The sequence below is a fragment of the Sus scrofa genome, chromosome 9, assembly GCF_000003025.6.
Source record: "Sus scrofa isolate TJ Tabasco breed Duroc chromosome 9, Sscrofa11.1, whole genome shotgun sequence".
NCBI lineage: Eukaryota > Metazoa > Chordata > Mammalia > Artiodactyla > Suidae > Sus > Sus scrofa.
In genome coordinates this window covers 199151-223922 of record NC_010451.4, presented here as the reverse complement: position 1 = coordinate 223922, position 24772 = coordinate 199151, and the positions used below count along the sequence as shown (strand labels likewise).

The window sequence follows — 24772 nt, the reverse complement described above, 5'->3', positions numbered from 1 at the left end:
TCCCCGCCCGCCCCGTGGCCGCCCGCCCCGCCCCGGGACTGCGCGGAGCATGCGCACTCAGCGCACCAGGGGCCGCCGGAGCGAGTCCGGGAAGCCGGCGGCTGCTGCTTCGCTTTAAGTGTCCGGAAGTGCGGCCGCACGCGCTGCAATCCCTTTGTCCCCGCGGCCGGAAGGGCGCGGTGTGATTAGTTGGCGTTTCGCGGCGGACGCCGATTAGCCCGCGCGCTTGTCCGCCAGTCCCACAAGCTGCCTAGACGTTGGAGGGGCTAGATGGTGCTTGGTCTGAAGATGTTGAAAAACGTAGAGCCTGAGCCGAACCCCGAGTTTCAGCAACCTGGAGCTCGAGGACTGTAACCTGGGGAGGTCACAGGGTGGCCGCGATGGCTTTAGAATCCGGCTTTCTTGTTCCCAAGCAAACGCTTTGCCATGTCATCACCTGCCACCCCTCACTTGTAAATCCAGGTCAGCTCGTTTATCTTTTCCTTTTGCTGAGCCCAGACGTACCTTTTCTGACGGTTACTTCGCCACCTCGCCTCTCGGAGCGGTATTCCGCTTCCTCGCTGGTGAGTGTGTCGGAATTCCCCCTGGAAAGCGGCTTGGCAATGTCAGTAAAAATACTGTGTTCCTATCCGGGAATTACATTTCTGGAAGACTACTCCGTGGGCGTAAACATACAGAGAGAACTATTCGTAGCAGGATTACCTATTAGTGTGATGGTAAATGTGGAAGCAGTCTAAAAACTCGACACTAAAGAATGGTTAAGTAAATAATGTCCATTCAATGGAATTGTTTTATGTACACATCCTTGGCCTACTTATATTAAGACATTCAGTGACCACTCTTAAGACGTAGCTTCCCACTTAATTCCTCCATGGTCGTCCTTAAAAGCAGTAATTACTTGGATTATTTGTTTACCTGTTTATCGTCTGCCTCCGTCTCTGGAGTGGTAGCTCTGTTAAGGTAAAGGGCCTTGTCCTTTTGTTCACCATTGTATCCCCGAGCAGCTGATAGGGCCAACACCTAAGTGGACATTCAGTAAATTTGTTAAATAGCTTTTGAACCATAGATAATTATGGAGAGACTAATAACGTGGACAATGCTTATTCAAAAACAAATTCCAAGAGATAATTATAAAAAACAAAACAGGAATTCTCTGGTGGCTCAGCAGGTTAAGGATCTGGAGTTGTCACTGCTATGTCTTGGGTCATTGCTATGGGGCAGGTTTGATTCCTGGCCAGGGAATTTCTGCATGCCACAGCCAAGGCTACCCCCACCCCCCAAAGAAAATATATAGAAAAATACATAAGAAAGTCACTGTCTTTTGTATAGAGGTCTTCTTTTTTTTGGTTTTTTTTTTGGTTTTTTTTTTGTCTTTTTTTTGTTGTTGTTGTTGTTGTTGCTATTTCTTGGGCCGCTCCCGCGGCATATGGAGGTTCCCAGGCTAGGGGTTGAATCGGAGCTGTAGCCACCGGCCTACGCCAGAGCCACAGCAACGCGGGATCCGAGCCGCGTCTGCAACCTACACCACAGCTCACGGCAACGCCGGATCGTCAACCCACTGAGCAAGGGCAGGGACCGAACCCGCAACCTTATGGTTCCTAGTCGGATTCGTTAACCACTGCGCCACGACGGGAACTCCTGTATAGAGGTCTTCTTAAACAAGCCAACCTTTTTTTTTTTTTGGCTGCACCTGTAGCATATGGAAGTTCCTGGGCCAGGGATCCAACCCACACCGCAGCAGTGACAACACTGGATCCTTAATCTGCTTAAGCCACAAGGGAACTCCTGCAAAATCACTTTTAAACACTTGATATATTTTACTAAAAAAAATTTTACACCAAAAAACAAACTCTAAACCTAAAAACAGGAGTTCCTGCTTGGTGCAGTGGGTTAATGATCCAGCTTGTCTCTGTGGAGGTGCCAGTTTAATCCCTGGCCTGGGAACCTCCATATGCCGTGGGAGCAGCCCTAGAAAAGGCAAAAAGACCAAAAAAAAAAAAAAAAAAAAAAAAAAAAAGACCCCAGAGAGGCTAAGGCTTAATATCAGGTCTAGTCTAAACCTAAAGAAAAGGCTATTTAGATACACACTAATATAAATTAAAAATCAGACTCAAAGAAAAATTTTTAATTTTAAAAAGGAGTTCCCTCGTGGCTCAGTGGGTTAAGGGTCCAGCATTACCACTGTAGTGGCTTGGGTCACTGCTGTGGTGCAGGTTTGATCCCTGGCTCAGGAACTTCTGCATGCTGCAGGTGCAGAAAATAAAAGATTCAAAGTATTTCTTTGATGCACTGGTAAATTAACTGCCTATGGAGCAAAACTCAAATTTTTTTTAATCGAAGTAATATTAGTATATAACATTATATAAATTTCAGTTGTACATTACAAATCCATACTTGGGAGTTCCTGTCATGGCTCAGCAGAAACGAATCTGACTGGTATCCATGAGGATGCAGGTTTGATCCCTGGCCCCTGGTTCAGTTGTGTTAAGGATCCTGCATTGCTGTGAGCTGTGGCCACAGACGTGGCTCGGATCTGGTGTTGCTGTGGCTGTGGTGTAGGCCGGCGGCTACAGCTCTGATTTGACCCCTAGCCTGGGATCCACATGCCACAGGTGCAATCCTAAAAAGACAAAAAAAAAAAAAAAAAAAAAATCATAGTTGTATACACTACAAAGTGGTCACCACTAGTTACCATCTAGTTTTTGTATTTTTTGAATAAATACTCAGAGGTAGAACAGCTAGATCACATGTCAGTTCTATTTTTAATTTTTTGAGGAATCTCCATCCTGTTTTCCATAGTGGCTGCACCAATTTATTTATTTATTTATTGCTTTTTAGGGCCACACCTGTGGTATATGGAAGCTCCTAGGCTAGGGGTTGAATCAGAGCTGTAGCCGATGGCCTACACCACAGCCACAGCAATGCCAGGTCCAAACTGCGTCTCATGGCAACACTGGGTCCTTAACCCACTGAGCAAGGCCAGGGATGGAACCTGCCTCCTCATGGACACTGGTCAGGTTCGTTTCTGCTGCGCCGCAACAGGAATGCCAGGCTGCACAAATTTACATCCATGCCAGCAGTGCACAAGGTTCCCTTTTCTCCGCATCTTCTCTAGCATTTATTATTTCTTGTCTTTTTTTTCTTTTTTTTTTTTTGTCTTTTTAGGGCCGTACCTGTGGCATATGGAAGTTCCCTGGCTAGGGGTCGAATTGGAGCTGTAGCCGTTGGCCTGTGCCACAGCCACAGTTGTTGCAGCAAGCTATGGTGTAGGTTGTAGATGCAGCTCAGATCCAGTGTTGCTGTGGCTGTGGCATAGGTCTCAGCTGCAGCTCCCATTCAACCCTAGCCTGGGAACTTCAATAGAGACCCAGAGGAGTTCCCATCGTGGCGCAGTGGTTAACGAATCTGACTGGGAACCCTGAGGTTGCAGGTTTGGTCCCTGGCCTTGCTCAGTGGGTTAACGATCTGGCGTTGCCGTGAGCTGTGGTGTAGATCACAGACGGGGCTCGGATCCCGCGTCGCTGTGGCTGTGGTGTAGGCCAATGGCTGCAGCTCCGATTCCACCCCTAGCCTGGGAACCTCCATATGCCGCTGGAGCGGCTCAAGAAAAGGCAAAAAGACAAAAAAAAAGAAAAAAAAAAAAAAAAAGAGAGACTCAGAAATGACTTTTTTAAAAAGCTGTTGTGAATATGTTCAAGGATTTAAAGGAAACCATAAACATAATAAGGGAACAAATGAGAAATACAAATAAAGAAATATAACCCATAAAAGAGAAGAAAACAAATTCTGGAACTAAAAAATACAATACCTGGAGTGAAAAATTAACTAGATGGGTTTATCATCAAGTTAGACACTGCAAAAGAAAAGGAGAGTGAAGTTAAAGACAGTGGAAAAAATTTCTTCAAATTGTAGCTCAGAGAGAAAAAGGCTAAGTCCAACATATGTCTAATTAGAATTTTAGAAAGAAGAGAAAAATGAGAATGTTTGAAGTAATTTTAAAAATAATGACTAATTGGAGTTCCTGCTGTGGTGAAAGGAGATCAGCAGCATCTTGGGAGCGCTGGGATGCAGGCTTGATCCCTGGCCTGGCACAGTGTTTTAAGGATCTGGAGTTGCTGCAGCTTCAGCCTAGGTCACAACAGTGGCTTAGGTTGCGACTGCGGCTCAGATCTGATCCTTGGCCTGGGAATTCTATTTGCTATGTGGTGGCCAAAAATGAAAAAAAAATTAAATAAAATAATGACTCTTTTTTTTTTTTTTTTTTTTTTTTTTTTTTTTTTTTTTTACAGATTTGTTGAAAGCAGCAAGTCCAAAGATCAAAAAGTTCATCAAACCCCAGGCAGGGAGTTCCCGTCATGGCACAGTTTAGGAACCATGAGGTTGCGGGTTCGGTCCCTGCCCTTGCTCAGTGGGTTAACGATCCGGCGTTGCCGTGAGCTGTGGTGTAGGTTGCAGATGCTGCTTGGATCCCGCGTTGCTGTGGCTCTGGCATAGGCTGGTGGCTATGACTCCGATTCAACCCCTAGCCTGGGAACCTCCATATGCCGCAGGAGCGGCCCAAGAAATAGCCCCCAAAAAAAAAAAAAAAAAAAAAAAACCCAGGCAGGATAAACATAAACAACCAACTTGGGTATATCATAATGATACTGACAGCCGAAGATGAACTGAAGAATCTTTGGAACAGCCAGAGGAGGTTGGAGAAAAAGACACATTTCATTCGGGTGAACAACAAGAGGAACGAATGCAGGAGTTCCCATCATGGCTCAGTGGAAACGAATCTGACTAGGATCCATGAGCACACGGGTTCGATCCCTGGCCTCGCTCAGTGGGTTAAGGATCCAGTATTGTGACTGCTGTGGTGCTGGTTCAATCCCTGGCCTGGGAACTTCTGAATGCCGTGGGAGGAAAAGGATGGTATTGCAGAAAATACAGACCTACGGAGGAATGAAGACTGCCAAACATGGACAGGTAACTATAAAAGACTTTTTTCTTTCTTATACAGTTGTTACAGAGTCATTGGTCATCACACCTCACTGGAGGGAGCATTCGATAGTACCATCACTTTGGAAAAGTTCTGGCAGTTTCTTATACAACTAAACAAACTCCTACTCTATGACCAGCAGTGCCGCTGTTAAGCATAGCTTAAAATACATGTCCACAAAAAGGCTCATACACAAGTATTCACACAGCTTTAGTCACAGTAGCTAAAGACTGGACACGGGCGGTGTGAGAACAGTGTCCCTGAGGTGGGGCAGCCCGACGTAGGTGTCAGAGCCCAGCAGAATGACGAGACCTATTCACCATAGGAGTTTAAAACCCAAGCGCAAAAATAAATAAATAAATAAATAAATAAATAAATCAAGTATAACTCAAAAAAAAAAAAAAAAAAAAAAAAAACCCAAGCGCAATGGAGAAGCGTGTCCTTAGAAGCACCCAGTGGGGAGAAGCCCCAGCCAGGTGTCACAGGTCCCCCAGACCACGCCCACGTTCAGTGAGGAAGTGGCAGGACTTGGCACACGGCCGTTCTGCCAGCTGTGATTTCTACAGCCCGACGCTGCAAACCCAAATCAGCAAAGGCAAAGGCATGTGGGGCAAAGTCCAAAGGGAACCAGGCACAAGCTTCCAAGAGCTCTCAGTAGGATCACAAGGGAACATGCTTAGTTCATCCAGAAAGAGACCGACAGCATATGTGAAATCGTGTCTGTCTAGCAGCTCATGAAGGGATCTGGCACACAGAGGTCCTGTGTGGCTCAGCAGGTTAAGAATCCAACGAGTATCGGTGAGGATGTAAGTTCGATCCCTGGCCTTGCTCAGTGGGTTAAGAATCTGGTCTTGCTGTGGCTGTGGTGTAGGCCAGCAGCTGCAGCTCCAATTCGACCCTTAGCCTGGGAACCTCCATATGCCGCGGGTGTGGCCCTAATGAGAGAAGGAAAAAAGATCCAGAACCCAAGGTTTTCATTGAAAGTTGGTCTCAGCTCTACTCCATGCCTAGAATGTACCAAAATTCTGGAATCCCATAAGGAAAGCCGTTGTTCAGCATAAACCGCATTACTGAGGAGTTCCTTGGTGGCCTGGTAATGAAGGATCCAGTGTTATCACCGCCATGGTTCAGGTTCGACCCCTGGCTTGGGAACTTCTACATGCCATGATTTTGGCCAAAAAAATTTTTTTAATGAAATTAAACCACATTTTTATCCAAACAGTTGGGGCACGGTGAGCCACTCTTATCAGTGTAGAAGTGGTAGGAACCCTTCTGAAACCCAGGGTACCGGGGGTCAGCCAAGGGCCCGAGCAGCATACAAGTCCTTCTAGGGACGGCAGACTCAGGCCACGGTATGAGCTCACTTTCACACGTCGGGGTAAGGGTGTCCCTGAGGAAGGGCGACCAAAGCAGATTTTCAAATCCACAGGAGGATAAGGAGAGTGTCCACACAGGGGGCAGTGGTGGCACTAGCCTGCTACCAGGAGTCAGTCCAAACTGGGTGAAAAGTGCACTAGGGCAACCTGGTGCAGAAATGTTGGAGTTCACGTGGGTAGGGAGGCTTCTGCGCAGGCTACACCACAGCCGCAGCAACGCCAGATCCGAGCCGCATCTGCTACCTACACCACAGCTCACGGCAATGCCAGATCCTTAACCCCCTGAGCAAGGCCAGAGATCGAACCTGCAACCTCATGCTTCCTAGTTGGATTCGTTAACCACTGAGCCACGATGGGAACTCTTCTTTTTTTTTTATGGTTTTCAATAGATAGATGCAAATAGGTTGATAGATGGTTAAGTATAGGCAGGTAGGTAGGTAGGTAGAATTAGGAATGAATGTAAATGCAAATGAAGTATATCCTCAAAAAGGGCCTGGGAGGAGTTCCCGCTGTGACATAACGGGCTGAGTGGCTTCTTGAGAGCCCTGGGACACAGGTTCAATCCCTGACTGGGCACAGTGGTTAAGGATCTGGCTTTGCCGCAACTTTGGTTTGGATCACTCGCATCTGACCCCTGGCCCAGGAACTCCATATGCTGCGGGGTGGCCAAAAAAGGAAAGGAAAAAACCGGGGGTGGGGCCAGGACAGTGACACTTCAAGGATAAACATACTTAGTCTCGAGATCTTGCTTCTAAATAATACTCTCCACTTCTTGGAGAAATGGCTGATTACAGGCTTGGGGCCTGGAAGAATACATGATGAGTCTGGAACTTGTGCCAGAAACAGGGAAGTGCTCAGAAAACAGCAGTCACATGTCAAAGGGCAAGAGCCAGCTTAAAGAGGCTCCAGTAGCCAAATCGGAGCTGCAAAATAAATAATGATATTAACACGCTATAATCCATTGAATAAAATATGACATCATTAATGTATATTGATTTTTAAAAGCAATGAATAAATTTAAAGTTTGATGAAAATAGAATATTTATAGTTTCAAAATATTTATCATAAAAATATTGATTAATTACAAAAGAAAAAAGAGTAACTTGATACATCATGTCAATAACTCCACTCAAACAATTCTGGAAAAAGATTCTTTGTACCGCTGGCAACAATTCTGAGAGAAAGAAATACCTGAGTCATAATTACAATTGGAGAGTTCACGACTTACCTCTCAGTGATTGACTGAACAGATAATTGTTCTCTATTCTCACTGTGATGTTGGTTATGTGACTCTGCATATTTGCTGAAGTTCATACAACAGTACTGCAAAAAACTAATTGAACTGGGAGTTCCTGTCGTGGCGCAGCGGAGAACCATGAGGTTGCGGGTTCCACCCCTGGCCTCACTCCGTGGTGGGGGATCTGGCGTTGCCGTGAGCTGTGGTGTAGGTTGAAGACGCGGCTCAGATCCCCAGTTGCTGTGGCTGTGGCGTGGGCTGGCGGCTACAGCTCCAGTTGGACCCCTAGCCTGGGAACCTCCATATTGCTGCAGGTGTGGCCCTAAAAAGACAAAAAGACACACACACACACACACACACACACACACACACACACACAGAGGCAGAAAAGAAAACAGGACATTTCTACAGATTTTACATAAATAAAAAGGATTATAAGAGGATGCTATGTTTTTCACAAAGATGGCATTGAAAGCAAAGAAGGAAGCCCCTGCCCCTTCCAAAGCTGAAGCCAAAGCCAAGGCCAAGAAAGCAGTGCTGAACAATCCACAGCCACACAAAAAACGTTTGGTTGTCACCCACCTTCCCAAGTCCCAGAACACTGCAACTCAGAAGGCAGCCCAAATATCCTTGGAAGAGAGCCCCTGGGAGAAGCAGTCTTGACCACTCTGCCATTATCAATTTCCCTCACCACCAAGTCAGCCTCGAAGAAGACGGAAGTCAACAACGTGCCTGTATGCATTGTGGAGGTCAAGGCCAACAAGCACCAGGCAGAAGAGGCTGTGAAGAAGCCCCATGACATTGCCTGGCTAAAGTCGACGCCTTGCTCAGGCCTAAGGGGGAGAAGAGGCACATGTTTGACTGGTTCCCAACTATGAAGCTTTGGATGTTGCCAACAAAGTTGGAATCATCTAAACTGAGTCCAGCTGGCTAATTCTAAATATAAAATTTCTCATGGAGGAAAAAAAGGGATACTATGAACAATTCACTCTGAGGACCCGGAGGAGGGACCGGGCAGCAGGGGAACAGTGACATTTTACATTTTGAATTTCGTCCTGTGTGCACGAATAGTGTGTTTAACCAATAACTGACAAACACGTGAGCCCAGGCACACGTTGAAGGGAGGAATCCGTGGTGGCCTAGCAGCTGGGGACTCAGCATTGTCCCTGCTGTGGCTCCAGTTACTGCTGTGGCTCAGGTTCGGTTCCTGGCCCAGGAACTTCCCCATCCCACAGGCGTGGCCAAAAAAAAGAAAAAGAAAAGAATTTATTAAAATTGAAACGATGTGTACTGTATTTTCCAAAGTTTTTGTGAAAGGCTTGTATGATCTTCATGATTGGAATAAAAAAAAGATTTGTGAAGGATTGGCGTGTTCGTGTGCATGCAGTTTTTGTTGGGCTTCTTTCACATTACATCGAGCCCGACGTCGTCTTTGGCTAGAACTGAATGAAAACATCTTCTCCTTGGCTCTGAGCAGGAACCGGAACCCTAGGCTTTGCATTCCCAGGTAAGGAGACCTCAGGCTGAGCCGGGAATGGAAACAGTCTAGAAGCAGAAAAAGAAGAGCGCTTTTTTCAGGGAGCCGGAGGGGATGTCCTAAAATAGGCTGGAATGTGGCGGCTGGATGAAAGCATTTGGGGTGAATTTTAAGCCCAGCCTTCAGGCAGCTGTCAGACGAGGCAGGCGCAGAGCCAGTGGGATCATGTCCCTGGAAACCGGCTGGTGAAGCTGGGCAGAAGAAGCAGGCTACAAATGTGGGGGAGGCAGAGTTGGCACCTCCAAAGAGTGGCACAGCAGCGAGTCCTGTCCCCACACTGGGTGGGGACAGGCCTGGGCTCCGGTCAAGAGCGGTCAGCCAGGTCACACTCTGGATTTACATCCCTCTTGTGCCAAAAGAACACAGGCAGCTCAGACCGCCTTTGCATTTGTGTGGGGCGGAGAGTGTTGGCCACAGTCCAGGCTTTGAGGCTCGGCCCTCTGGCCTGTTTTTCTCAGTGCTGCTATTTGCCCAGGCCAGGAAAAATCCTGGTCTCAGAGTTCCTGTCATGGTTCAGTGGAAACAAATCTGACTAGTATCCATGAGGATGCAAGTTTGATCCCTGGCCTCGCTCAGTGGGTTAAAGGACCCAGTGTTGCTGTGCGCTGTGGTATAAGGTCGCACACGTGGCTCGAATCTGGGGTTGCTGTGGCTATGGTGGAGGCTGATGGCTACAGTTCTGATTCACCCTCTAGCCTGGAAACCTCCATGTGCTGCAGGTGCGGCCCTAAAAAAGACAAAAAAATGAAAAGAATCCTGGTCTCTAAAGAGTCAGGATTATCTGAACAAATGAAAACAGAATAACTTTTTTAAATGAACACTTTTATTTTTAAAAATTAACATGTTGGAAACAATAAAATTAATTTTTCCATAGGACATGTCATTAATCATCATTATATTATATAGTGCATTTGTATAGATTTTTTGTTTTGTGTTGCCTCCCCAGTTGGAATGTAAATTCCCCAAGGAGATGGGATGTTTTCTGCTTCATTCACTGCTGTCTTCCCAAAGCTCACAAGAGTGCCTGGTACAGACACTTGCGCAGATTTTCATTAAATTACAAAAAAACATCACTGCCAAAAAATGGTTACAAAAAATTCAAATAGTGAAGATCAAAAAGTAAAAATTGGGAGTTCCCCTGGTGGCACAGTGGGTTAAGGAGCCGTTGCACCTGCAGCTTGGATTTTCCATATGCCTGGGAATTTCCTTGGCCCGGGAATTTCTATACACCTTGGGCATGGCCAAAAAATGTCTTTTTATCCATATCTCCACCTAATTCTAATTCCCCAAGATAACCATTATAACATCCTAAACAATCTGTCTTTTTATTTCTGTATATATATCTATATTTCAATGGCCACAACCTTGGCATATGGAAGTTACTTGACCGGGGATTGAATCAGCTGTAGCTGCACAGTTGCGGCAATGCCAGATCCTTTAACCCACTGCCCAGGGATCAAACCCACGCTTCCACAGCAAGCCAAGCCTCTGTAGTCAGATTCTTTTTTTGGGGGGGGGGGTCTTTTTGCCATTTCTTGGGCCGCTCCCGAGGCATATGGAGGTTCCCAGGCTAGGGGTCGAATCGGAGCTGGAGCCACCAGCCTACGCCAGAGCCACAGCAACGCTGGATCCAAGCCGCGTCTGCAACCTACACCACAGCTCACGGCAACGCCAGATCCTTAACCCACTGAGCAAGGCCAGGGACCGAACCCGCAACCTCATGGTTCCTAGTCGGATTTGTTAACCACTGAGCTACGATGGGAACTCCTGTAGTCAGATTCTTAACCCACTGTGCCACAGTGCGAACTCCAATTTCCGTGTGTCTTAAGCAGACCACAGTGCTTGGCATAGAAGAAGTACTTGATGAAACCAGTTGAAAATTCATTGATTGGAGTTCCCGTCGTGGCGCAGTGGTTAACGAATCCGACTAGGAACCATGAGGTTGCGGGTTCGATCCCTGCCCTTGCTCAGTGGGTTAACGATCCGGCGTTGCCGTGAGCTGTGGTGTAGGTTGCAGACGCGGCTCGGATCCTGCGTTGCTGTGGCTCTGGCGTAGGCCGGCGGCTCCAGCTCCGATTCGACCCCTCGCCTGGGAACCTCCATATGCCGCAGGAGCGGCCCAAGAAATAGCAACAACAACAACAACAACAAAAAAAAGACAAAAAAGAAAAAAGAAAATTCATTGATTGAGTTGTAAGCAGTCTTGGAGTGGGGGTGGAGTGGCTAAGAAGAGGGTTGGCAGCTGTGGGCTATTTCCCCAAACAAGTTAGGGTGCGTTCCTTGAGTTAAGCATCCATCTATACATCACACGTATCAAGGAGAGCCTGAGCAGGACCAATTATTTATTAAGCACTTGCTCCATGACTCAGCCAAATAATGAGGAGAATGGTCTGATTCTCCAGCCTGCTGCACTACTTCTGGCTTCCTTGAATGAGATGCCTTGCCCTGTTAATCTGGCTCAATGCCTTGCTTTTTGGGGTTTTTTGTTCTGTTTTGTTTTGCTTTGCTTTTTAGGGCCTTGTGTGCAGCATGTGGAGGTTCCCAGGCTAGGGCTGAATCGGAGCTACACATCTGCTGGCCTACCTCACAGCCGCAGCAATGTCAGATCTGAGCCTCGTTTGTGACCTACACCGTAGCTCGTGGCAACGCCGGGTCCTTAACCCACTGAGCAAGGCCAGGGATCGAACCTGCACCTTCATGGCTACCAGTTACATTCGTTTCTGCTGCACCATGATGGGAACTTCTGGCTCAGCACTTCTCCACCTGAGCATGCTGAGTCCGGGGCAGAACTCCCAACCTAGGGGCCTCTCCACACCTTTTGGCTGCTGGCGAGACAGAACCAGAGGACCCTTCCACAGCCCAGCAGACACAGACACCAGCCCTCCTGGCCAGCTTGTCTGTGTGGAATGTTGCCCAGTTGGAACCTCTGAGAGACAGACATCTGTCAGCATCTCTTTGTCAGGGTGTCTAGGGCATTTGTCTGAGTGCCAGCTTCTCTATGGAAAAGGCAGTCAAAGCCAGAAAAGGCCAGGGACTCAGTGACACTGAAAATGCCACACTGAAGCATTGAGCTGGAATGTGGGGCTTTGCAGCTGTCGCACCGCGTTCTACGTCAAATGAGTCAAATGACATTTCGTGCCAAACTTCCAAAGACAGAATCACGTGAAAACTGTTTCTATTGCCTTGATGCACGGTTAAAAGCCGCTACCCACCCATGTAAGAAAATCGACACTGGGGTCCCTGTTGAGAAGCACAAATAGCGCAAAGTGGTTGTTTTCGGCTGTACTTCGGGAACCTGTGGTCATGGAGGCACTGAGCACAGCGGAGCGCCTGCTTGCTCGTCAGTAACTTCATTGATTCAGCAAACCTCAGAGTCCCCTGTGGCGCATCTAGTGGTGTCACTGCAGGGGCTTGGGTCGCTGCTGGGGTTCGGGTTCCGTCCCTGGCTTGGGAACGTCCACATGCTGTGGGCGTGGCCAAACAACAAAACCAGAAGCAAAAGCTTCAATCAAATTTCCTAAGGAAACGAAAGGAAATTTTCTTGGTAGGCCTGGCACACTTTTAGCTTCAACTGACCTTCATTTATTCCTGACCTCTGTTTATTCCATACCTGACCTGTCAGCTTCCAGACGTTACAGTAAAACATGCCAGCCTTACGTGGGCCCACTGCCGGGTCCTCCGCAGTGTGGGGCATGGACGGAAAGACAGCCTGCAACTCAGGATCCAACCGTTAAAACTTGCCACGTGTTTCCTCAAGCCCCTGCATCCGCCCGTTCCTTGGTTGGAGAGGCTCTTTTCCACATCTTTGCGTGGCTGCCTCCTCACCCTACTCTCCGATTTAGTGTCACCCTCCTTCCGTGACTCTGGCCCATGACAGTCTTATTTTCTTCACACTACAGCATATGGAATTATATTTATTCATTGAGTATCTCCCTAGGTAAGGCCTAAGCACCACGAAAGCAAAGACCTTGTCTGCTTGTTACCATGGGACTCCAGCACCTTGATTGGTGTCTGATACACAATAGGCTTTTTTTCCCTTTTTTTGTCTGTCTTTATTTTATTTTTTTTCTTTTTAGGGCCTCACCTGCAGCATATGGAAGTTCCCAGGTTAGGGCTTTAATCAGAGCTGTGGCCACCAGCCTACACCACAGCCACAGCAACACAGGATCCGAGCTGTGTCTCCAACCTACATCAAAGCTCATGGCAACGCTGGATCCTTAACCTACTGAGCGAGGCCAGGGGTCGAACCCGCATCCTCATGGATACTAGTTGGATTCATTTACCCTGTGCCACAATGGGAACTCCACAGTAGGCCTTTTGTACATCCTTATTTATAACTGAATAGGTGGTAGTGATTTCCAGTAAAAGCTTCAGACGAGTGATTTGTTTAAGGATTTAAAAAGAGAGTTTTAAATTTCTAGTCAGTTGTCAACTTGCTGAAAAGACAAGGAAAAATGAATAGGATTATCATGTCGCCTTCTAACTGTGCCCTTGGCGCCCGTTTCTGAGCTGGTGTGAGTGTATCTCTCGACCACGCCAGCGTCACCGCTCAGATGCGACATCAGTGGAAGTCAAGAGACATCAGCAAATCACCGAGTAACCGTAACACATGTTTTCCTCAGTAGCTCTTGGGAAAGTCACCTTAAAACATGTGATTCAATGGAATATCCAAATTAGTAATGAAAAAGTTAATTTAGTCAAAGGGAAGAGATGCATGCATGTAGAGAAGAAACATTTTAAAAGGGTAGAAACAGTGCCCATTGAACTTAGCAACAATCAGATCATCCTTTTCTTAGTTCTCTGTGGCGAAAAAACTGTAAGGATGGCAAAATTTGACATTTTTTGATTCTTGTGAATTGATTGAAAGTAAAGGCATATATTTGCTTCAGAAAAAAATTAACATTAGCAATCAGAACTACATCTTAAATATCCAAAATATGACTTTGTTAACATTGCCTCTCTGGAATTTAACTATGGTTTTTTGTTTTCTGTGGGGTTTTTTTTTTGTTTGTTTGTTTGTTTTTTTTGGTCATAGAAATTAGTAAGAAATAGTGGCCCTCAGAGTTCCCATCATAGCTCAGTGGTAACGAACCCGACTAACATCCATGAGGATGTGGGTTCAATCCGTGGTTGCCATGAGCTGTGGTGTAGGCTGGAAGACGCGGCTTGGATCTGGTGTTGCTGTGGCTGTGGTGTAGGCCGGCAGCTGCAGCTTCGATTTGACCTGTAGCCTGGGAACCTCCAAATGCCGAGGGTTCGGCCCTAAAAAAAGAGCAAAAGAAAAAAGAAAGGAAAGAAATAGGGCCCTTGGACATAATGTGAATTGATGGAATTCCTCTTACCCTCACAGTGCCGTCTGTGAAATGGAGCGAATAACCCTTAACTCATAGAACGGATAGCGTGTGCTAAGGGCCCAGCTCTAGCAGACACGCAGTGAGCACCGCTGGGCGCTGTTCGCCCTCTTTCAAGGACTTGACCTCCACAAGCCCTTCGAGCAGCATCTGGCCTTCTGGTCCCTGACCTGCGTCAGCCACTCCGAGGGCGGGTGCACACCCTCCCTGGGAGGTTAGTGCGCAGGCGCTGTGGGCACCGGGCGTGTCAGCTCTCCCTGCCGGTCAGGACAGGCGGGAAGGACCAGGCATCGTTTCCAGACTCCTCTCCGGCCTCCGCTGCGCCCCGGTGAGTCTCACCCTCCGGAGGCGGCTCTGCCGGGAGACAGAGCGCGTGTGTCACGAGACCGCGCACCCCTCCAGGTGGCGGCTCCCGCGTCTGCAGAGGCCACAGCAGCAGCAGGACAAACCTGAGCCAGAGTCTAGATTGCGGGGAAGCCTCCGCAGCACAAGGCCCTCCGCTCCACGAGAAGAGTTCTGACGGCGTGTCCCTCTCCCTGGCCGCTTCCTGAGAACAGGGTAGGGGACGAGGTGTCCCAGGCGAGGCCCAGCCTCCACCTGCCCTCCAGGGCAGGAGAGCAGGAGGAGGACTGGAAAAGCCCCCGGGTGGGCTCTGCTGTGAGTCTGGCTTGTTCGAGGGGAGGGCTTTGGCCCAATCAAGAGACTGACATTTTAAACCACGCTGAATGGAATTTTAGTAGTCAGTTCATAGGGTCTGCCTGGAATGTCATTAAGGTACAGGCCAGGGGAGTTTTTCACATCAAACTTGAAATCGATAATAAAAACGGTAACGCCTGGGAGTTCCCGCCACGGCGCGCCGGGATCTGCAGCGTTTTGAGAGTGCTGGGACGCAGGTTCGATCCCTGGCCCGGCACAGTGCCTTAAGGATCCGGCATGACTGCAGCTGTGGTTAGGTTGCAACTGCAGTTCAGATCTGATCCCTGGCCCAGGAACTCTGTAGGCTGCGAGACAGCCAAAACAGAAATTAATGGTAATAATAATAACGCCTAATAATTACAGAGGGCTTACTCTGTGCTTCGTCTGTTAAGAACTTTCCAGGAGTTCCCGTCGTGGCGCAGTGGTTAATGAATCTGACAAGGAACCATGAGGTTGCGGGCTCGGTCCCTGCCCTTGCTCAGTGGGTTAACGATCCGGCGTTGCCGTGAGCTGTGGTGTAGGTTGCAGACGCGGCTCGGATCCCGCGTTGCTGTGGCTCTGGCGTAGGCCGGTGGCTCCAGCTCCGATTCGACCCCTAGCCTGGGAACCTCCATATGCCGTGGGAGCGGCCCAAGAAATGGCAAAAAGACAAAAAAAAAAAAAAAAAAAAAAAGAACTCTCCACACATTAACCTGTCTAATCCTCATAATCGCCTCGTGACATAGGTCCATCCCCAGCCTCCCCTGGACACAGGAGGGGACTGAGGCTCAGAGAAATCAGTTTGCCTAGCTGACCCCAGCAGGCCTGCCCCAGAGCCAAGCTCCCGACCAATGTGCTCTCCTGCTTCTTATGCCTCATAGGCTGAGGCTTCTTCTTGAGCCAGTAGCTCATTTATGTGGACCCTGTCACATCCCAAGACCATACAGTGTGTCAGTTCAGAGTTATCGCTTTTGCTTGTTTAAAGAACAAAATCTCGTAGGATACAAATTTCAAGAGATCTTAGCTATTCCAAGTAGACATTTTAAGAACAAGGCCCACTCAGCTTGTGGGCTAATGGCCAAACTCCGTGGCGCACCAAGAAGAGTTAGGTGGGCACCTGCTCTGCTTCCTTTTGCCCCATCTCCTCATCTATTTTTTTTTTTCTTTTAGTCACACCCATGGTAAGCAGTAGTTCCCAGGCCAGGGATCCAACCCAAGCCACAATAATGACAAAGCCAAATCCTTAACCCCCAGGCCACCAGGGATCTCCAGCTCCATTTTTTAACAGCAAGGAATCTGTATGGGACATCAGTCTCCGAGCATTAATGTTTTTCTTAAGCAGCGCTGCCTCTTCTCAAAGATCTATGCGGTTTTTCACGTTAGTTCCCTTGGTGACTCAATTTGGCAGTTATTACTGAGCACCAAAACGGCGCAGTGCATGGTTAAGAAAGGCACTTCCCTAAAGAAAAATCACCCTCAGGAGGTCCCTGGTGGCTTAGCGGTTAACAGTCTGGTATTGTCACTGCTGTGGCTCAGGTCACTACTGCAGCACGGGCTCAATTCCTGGCTCAGGAACTTCTGCATGCCATGGATGAGGCCAAAAAAAAAAAAAGTGTTTTTATTCACCCTCTACCAGAGAGAAAGGAAAATATGTAACAAGAAAAAAATCAGATTGTAGCGCTTGTTCAGTGCTTCTGTGGTAGCTGGAAGAAATGAATGGTTGGTTCTGACAGGACCTGTCGGGGTGGCTTCATGGAATAATTAGCATTTGAGTCACTTTTTTTTCATACTGCGGTGCCATGATTCACTGACCAAGGGCCTCTGTTGCCAGACATTTATAGCAAAGGTCCAGATAAGACAGAAATGAGACAGAAGGACATCTCCCCAATTTCTTAGAACACTGTAAAAAACAAGTGTTTTTGGTTCATTTGACTGTCTCCTTAGATGTTCAGCAATAGATTTGGTTCATTTTCTTTTTTTTGGATAAGTAACTGTGGAATATATTTGTGCCACAAGCTTGTGCATCTAGGTGTAATTTCTTTTTTTCTTCTTTTAGGGTTTTTTTGTTTTGTTTTGTTTTTTGTCTTTTTGCCATTTCTAGGGCTGCTTCCCGTGGCATATGGAGGTTCCCAGGCTACGGGTCAAAGTGGAGCTGTAGCCACCGGCAGGATCCGAGCCGCATCTGCAACCTATGCAACAGCTCACAGCAACGCTGGATCCTTAACCCACTGAGCAAGGCCAGGGATCGAACCCGCAACCTCATGGTTCCTAGGCAGATTCATTAACCACTGAGCCATGATGGGAACTCTTTTTTTCTTCTTCTTTTTAGGGCTGCATCTGCAGCATGTGGAAGTTCCCAGGCAAGGGGTCGAATCGGAGCTGCATCTGCTGGCCTACATCGCAGCCACAGCAATGCCAAATCCGAGCTGCATCTGCAACCTATGCTGCCACTTGTGGCAACACCAGATCCTTAACCCACTGAGTGAGGCCAGGGATTGAACCTACATTCTTTTGGATACTAGCTGGATTCTTAACCCGCTGAGCCACAACAAGAACACCTAGGTGTAATTTCTTATGAGAGTTTCCAAGAATTGAGACTGTTGGGCAAAAGGACATGAAGATTTCTGGGGAGGCAGACAGAAATTTTTTTTTTTTTGGTCTTTTTGCCATTTTTCAGAATTTTTTTTAATGTTTTGGGCTATTTTTCAAATTTTTTTGGCCACGGTGTATAATGGCTTGATGTAGGGTCTCAGTTCCCAGACCAGGAGTTGAACTCAGGCTGCAGTGGTGAAAGTGTCGAGCCCTAACCACTAGACCACCAGGGAACTCCCAAGGCAGACAGATACTCCCCAATCAGACAGGTACGAATGGGCACAAAAATGCCCAGGTATTTTCTGTTATCCACTATGTCTAGAGGTCTCAGGACAACTCCTTTGAAAAGCAAACTACAAAATACGAACACTTGACCAAGAAGGAAGCTTCACTTCTAGAGCCTGTTTAGTCCACGAAGTGAACACCAGCCACCTCATAGCCAAGCGCCCTGGGTTGTTTCAGGCAAATGCACCCAGCACAGAATGTAACTGGGAATTAGTTAGAGCTCCGTTAGCATTTAGCCTTTGTCATCCAGTTATTCCTTCCTTCCTTCCTTCCTTCCTTCCTTCCTTCCTTCCTTTCTTTCCCCCTCAGCCGCACCCACAGTATATGGGAGTTCCCAGGCCAGGGATCAAATCCAAGCTGCGTCCATGACCTACACCACTGCTGCAACAATGCAGGACTCTTAACCCACTGTACCAGGCTCAGGATGCAACCGGCAATGCCACGGAGAGTAGCTGGACCCTTAACCCGTGGTGCCACAGTGGAAACTCCTCAGCCAGTTATTTCTACACACCTTTCCTGCTCTGACTAGTCTTTTATCATTTGTGCTTCAGGGAAGCTGAGCATTGCATTTTGAGGTCTGGTCGTGAGGCATTTCAAGTCCTTTGGTAGATCAAGATCTCCACCTGTGAGAAAGGTACTTTGCTGGTAATACTGTTACCTCTTTTCTCTGAGGGGTGGGATTAGGCAAAACTTTTACTTTCTAAATTAATTTTTTCTTTTTTTTAGGACGGCACCCACAGCATATGGAAGTTCCCAGGCTAGGGGTGGAATCAGAGCTGTAGCTCTGGCCTACACCACAGCCACAGAAATGTGGGCTCTAAGCTGTGAATGCGACCTACACCACAGCTCATGGCAACGCCGGATCCCTGACCCACTGAGCGAGGCCAGGGATTGAACCTGCATCTTCATGGATACAAGTCGGATTCATTTCCACTGTGCAGCAATGGCAACTCCCTTAAATTAAATATTTCTGAAAGGTTCAAAATTTTTCAATGTTCACGGGTTGCTTTTGTAATTAGAAAAAAATATAAACACATATTTCTTTAAAATGTTCAATGCCAAAAAAAAGGCAACTCCACAAAAAAGAAAGATATTTTACCTGTGGAGCTCTCCAAGGGTAGTATTTCTCTGTCACCTAATGCATCTTGTCCTTTTTATCTTCTAATGATTAAATCCTATGCTTTTCTAGAAATTGTAATGTCTTAATTGAATTATAATAACCTCAGGTCTCTGCCCCCAGTCTTGCCCTTTTCAAATCACTGTTGCTGGAGGGATCTTTCTGAAACAGATCTGAGCACGTTACATCCCTGCTACAAATTATCTGAGGCTCTTCCTCCCCTGCAGGCTCCAGGGACGCCATCAACCAATCCCTACCTACCTGCTTCTCTAGTCCCCTTGCCCTGTACCTATCACTTTGCTCTCTCTCGCTCTCTTTTTTTGGGGGTGGGGGGGTATGCCCATGGTTGAAATTCCCAGGCCCAGGGTAGAATCCAAGCCACAGCAGTGACCCAAGCTGCTGTAGTGACAATGCAGGATCCTTTACCCACTGCACCACAAGAGAGCTCCCTGTCAGTTCCCGCTGTGGCGCAACAGGTTAATGATCCAGTTTGTCTTTGTGGAGGAGCAGGTTGGATTCCCAGCCTGGCACAGTGGATTAAAGATCTGGCAGCATTGCTGCAGCTGTGGTGTAGGTCACAGCTCTGGCTTGGATTTGATCCCTGGCTCAGGAACTTCCATATGCCACAGATTGGCCAAAAAAGAAGAAGAGAGAGAGAGAGTGAGAGAAAGAGGGAACTCCCTATCACTCTGCTCTTTAAGCTTCTATGGTACCAACCAGACCAAGGGACAGCGCTCAGTCTGGACCATCTCTGCCTCTGCCTAGATGAGGATGTGTAAAGACCTCTCAAAAGGTTTGGCTTTGCTGGGCCTGGGCTCAGGAGTGCTCCCGTCAGTAGCACTGAGGCCCTAGAGACGGAGACACAGGAGCTGGCACTGCAGTGGGTGGAGCATCTTGCAACAACGTGGGCAGACATGGGAGCATCGTGCTTAATGAAAGAGGTCAGGCAGAGAAAGACGCTCATAGGTGGAATCTTAAAAATAACAGAAATGAATTTTTGTAACAAAACAGAAACAGACTCGCAGACATAGGGAACAAACTGGTGGGTCCCAGTTGGGGGGGAGGGGAGGGGCAAGCTAGGGCTGGGGGTTAAGGGTTACAGACTGCAGTGTATTAAAGAGACAGACTTCAGGGATATACCGCACAGTTCAGGGAAATGTGGCCATGATTTTGTAATAATTTTATTTATTTATTTTGTATCTTTTGTCTTTTTCTAGGGCCACACACGTGGCATATGGAGGTTCCCAGGCTAGGGGAGCAGCTCATGGCAACACCAGATCCTTAACCCACTGAGCAAGGTCAGGGATCAAACCAGGCCCTCACAGGCACTATGTAGGGTTCCTAACCCACTGAGTCACAATGGGAAATCTCCCCCCCTCACTACTGCTTTTTTTTAGTCTGTCTTTTCTAGGGCCGCACGGGTGGCATATGGAGGTTCCTAGGCTAGGGGTCCAATCGGAGCTGTAGCCACCGGCCTACACCGCAGCTACAGCAACGCCGGATCCTTAACCCACTGCGTGAGGCCAGGGATCGAACCCATGACCTCATGTTTCCTAGTCGAATTTGTTTCCCCTGCGCCATGACAGGAAATCCTATTTTGTAATAATTTTAAATGGAATATATTATAAAAATATTGAATCGCTATGCTGTATACCTGAAACTAATAAAATATTGTAAATCAACTACAATTTTAAAAAGGGGGAAAAGACAAAAAAAAAAAAAGGAAGTTCCTGTCATGGCTCAGTGGTTAAAAAATCCGACTAGGAACCATGAGGTTGCGGGTTCCATCCCTGGCCTCATTCAATGGGTTAAGGATCTGGCTTTGCCATGAGCTGTGGTGTAGGTCGCAGACGCGGCTCGGATCTGGTGTTGCTGTGGCTGTGGTGTAGGCCGGTGGCTACAGCACCAATTGGACCCCTAGCCTGGGAATCTCCATGTGCCTCGGGTGCGGCCCTAGAAAAGGCAGAAAGACAAAAAAGGAGGGGGGGAGCTTTCCCGTTGTGGCTCAGTGTGTTAGGAACCCACCTAGTGCCTGTGAGGACCTGGTTTGATCCCTGACCTCACTCAGTGGGTAAAGGATCCGGCGTTGCCGCGAGCTGCTGCGTAGGTTGCAGATGAGGCTTGGATCTGGCGTTGCTCTGGCTGCGGCTTAGGGAAAGGTGGGGGGAGCGCCACCTTTGCTGATGGTCTGTGACTTTCTAAAGACGGTCTGTTCCTTGCTTCTGTCTTGACGACCGCAGGATCACCAGTGCACGTCTGTATCTCCTGATACAGTTTTCTCTGTAATTTTAGTGGCTTGGCATAACTCTCTGGTGGCTGTTGTGATGTCTGCTAAATGGATCACCTGTATTTCTAGCCCAGAAGCAATGTCAAAATGACTGTTGTGTAGATCAGAGGCTGCAGCAGCCTAGCTCTACTGTGCCCCTTGAGTTCCTGTCATTGCTGGGGAGAGGGCAGGGGGCTTAAGGAAGAAGAGAGGTAGTTCTGGGCCCCAAAAGTAGTTCTGGGCCCCAAAAGGCTGTTTCATCAAAAGCCAGCTTGTTCCTTGCTGGCTCCTGTTCTGCAATAATTGGAAGCACCCCAGACTCACTCCCCTTGGTCATGCATAGTGTATTGAACTGGAACTCTGTAAAAACACAAAAAGTGTGTGCTAGTGATTGCAGCTGGGCCAAATATGTGAATCGGTGTCAAGATCTGGAAAGGAATTAGCCAAAATAGAATTAGTAATGTGTCAGGTTAGTGGATGGGTGCCTTTTTCTTTTAAAATTGTTCAAATAATGGATCTTTTAAATACTTGTTAAGAGGGAGTAGAAGAAGAGGGTGCTGCACGCTTGAGACCTGAATTTCTAGGACATGGTGTAGCGGGAAGGCATGTAACCCGTTCCCGGCCACGAGCCGCCGTAGCGCTCAGCCAGACACACTACGGAGTTGGAAAGTCATGAAGGTCCCACTTAAAGGCAGTCTCTTCCAATTTTGCCTTTTATAGAAGACAGAAGTGAGATGCCGAGAAATCAGTTTTCTACATTAGCACAGCGAATGTATGATAGAACTGAAAGGCAAATTCAGGCTTCTTACCTTTTAGCCCGTGGAAGGAATAATCATATCCTCTCTTACTACTGCCTTTCAAAGTCATTCTGCCAACTCTCCCTTCCCAAACCTTAACCCACCATCCTTGGTCCTCCAGCCAGCCTGTCACCTAGCTCTCGGGTAAGAAAAGACATCAGTTCCCAACTCACGGAGCTCTGGTCGGATTGTCCCAAGAGCTCTCTGGACAGGTCCCGGGGGCCTCAGCACGTGTCTTCTGTTCAGCACGCGTCCATCTGGGGTGTCAGTCTCCTGTCTTGACGGGTTCCTCTTCTTTACTTTCCCCTGGAACCACAGAGCTCTGTTAGTTCTCTTCAAAGCAATCCTGACTTTTAAGCCTCTTCTCCTGATCTTTTTTCCTCAGGCCGAAAGTGGGAGTAACCGGCTGCAGATTTCAGAACCAATTTGGAGAGTTCCCTGGTGGCTCAGTGGGTTAAGGATCCAGCATTGTTGTTGCTGTGGCATGGGTTCAATCCCTGACCCAGGAACTTACACATGCTATGGGCGTGACCAAAAAAAGTGGAACTAATTTGGAGGCCACCCCTTGAGCAAGTCACGCATAAATGATCTGACAGAGTCCCTGTGATATGAGGGTACTTGCCACCTATTATTCTAAGCTCTGAAAAGAAGAAATGAGGGAAATGTCATTTAACATCTTTCTTAATACCTTCCAGCTGAATTTTTTTTTAATTTCATTTTGTTTTTTTTGTTTTTTGTTTTTTTAGGGCCACACCCACAGCATATGGAGGTTCCCAGGCTAGGGGTCCAATCGGAGCTGCAGCTGCCGGCCTGCACCACAGCCACAGCAACGCCAGATCTGATCCACGTCTGCGACCTACTCCACAGTTCATGGCCACACTGGATCCTTAACCCACTGAGTGAGGCCAGGGATGGAACCCGCATCCTCATGGATGCTAGTTGGGTTTGTTAACTGCTGAGCCACAACGGGAACTCCTCAATTTGATTTTTTATTAGGTTATGTGTTCCAATGAGAGAGCACGTTTCTTACATTTTTTTGTCAATGAGACTCTGTTATGGGACCAGCTTCTGTCTTCCTCCTTGCCCTCAGCTGAGGCTGTCCATTGGCACCTGCAGGATCAGTCTTGATGTAGTCACTGGACAGAATCATGTGCAGAGGCAAGAGGAATTTAAGACACTGCAGTCTGTCACTGGGTGGTTTCCTATCAGGCCTGCTGCTAGTCTGAACCCATGTCCCGGTCCCATCAGATAACTGACCTTCGGTCTTATTCTTGAGACTCGGCCCTGCTGTGGACTCCAGACGCACACCATGGACTTCAGCCTAGCGCCTTAGACCCCAGTCCTGATCCCTGCCCAGTGTCCTGATGCCCCTGCAACTGGCACATGCCTGCCCCTTTCCTTGAGGCTGGATTGTCCCTGAACTTTGGCTGGCGGCTGGGCTCCTGCTACCTGCTCACCAGACTCATGTCTTTGTCTGGAATCCTATCTTGGAATTGTCTGACTCCCATTAAGACCTGTCATGTTGTGTCTGTCCCCAGGAACGATCCGCTTGCCCGTGCTGCTGCGTGCCATTTGTTCCTGTGCCCTCTCAATGGCAGATCTGGCCTGTCCAACCACACTGGCAGTTGACACTGTGTCCTCTGGTGGTGTTGGATCCCAGCCTCCTCCTCTCAGTTGGCCCTAAGCCATCACAGGACTCAAGCCAGGTATGAGCCATTTCCTGTGAGAGAATGTTTTATTATATAACTACTCTGAAGAACCGTGCAACCCTTGGCACCAGACTGGCCTTTCGTAGTGAGCCCTTTGAGGACACGTCGTGAGGTCACCCACAGTCTCTACACAGGTACAGTCAACTTGGATCAGAGACTCTTAGTCCTGGTTTAGTGAATGTGTGTATAATGGATATTTGATTTGCCCACCCAGCATCCTTTCTGGTCGGGTACCATAATTTTTCCTTTCCCATATAGTTCTGTAGGGTCGACCCAACCTCTGACCAATCAGAACAACGCAGCACTCCTCAGACACAGAGATGGCTTCAGGGATATGCACACAACCTGTTGGGCCACCAGCCGTCTTACCTGGAATGTTACTGGAGCTACATCAGAGAAGAGGTGCTTTCTGATGGAGTTACAGAATTCCTAGAATGTAGCTGGGAGCTACTGGGGACCGTCGTTGACACCACCTAGGGAGAGACTGCCCAGTAACAAAGTCAGCTTGGAGGAAAGCAAAGTTCACAGAGAAAGTCCGACTTGTTACAACTTTGATCCAGTCCTAAAGCCAGCAATATACCAGTGGATTCCTTGGTTTATAAACCAACATTTCTTTTATTGTATAAGTTGGTATGAGTTGGTTTTCTGTTGCTTGAAACTTATACAGCTGGTAAGAAAGCCTGACTGGTATTTCCTTCTGCTTTACCAGCTGGCTAAACCTCCAGGGAGGAAATACACCAAAGAAAAGCAAGTTGAGGAGTTCCCACTGTGGCTCAGTGGTAACAAACTCGACTAGTATCCAGGGACGTTTGATGCGGCGTTGCCATGAGCTATTGTGTAGGTTGCAGA

The 24772-nt window shown here is 47.8% G+C and overlaps 1 long non-coding RNA gene and 1 pseudogene across 6 annotated transcripts; both read left to right on the top strand.

Moving 5' to 3' along the window:
* Positions 27 to 24772, top strand: LOC102164595. 6 transcript variants are annotated; one of them, XR_002335503.1, is made up of 5 exons: positions 27 to 563; positions 4290 to 4968; positions 14482 to 14810; positions 18586 to 18668; positions 23753 to 24772. It is a non-coding gene; the product is annotated as an uncharacterized LOC102164595 (long non-coding RNA). The 6 variants fall into 6 exon arrangements; XR_002335505.1 differs by lacking the exon at positions 18586 to 18668 and having other exon boundaries at positions 29 to 563; XR_002335501.1 differs by lacking the exons at positions 14482 to 14810; positions 18586 to 18668 and having other exon boundaries at positions 31 to 563; positions 23753 to 24057; positions 24182 to 24771.
* Positions 7925 to 8958, top strand: LOC100739518 (annotated as a pseudogene).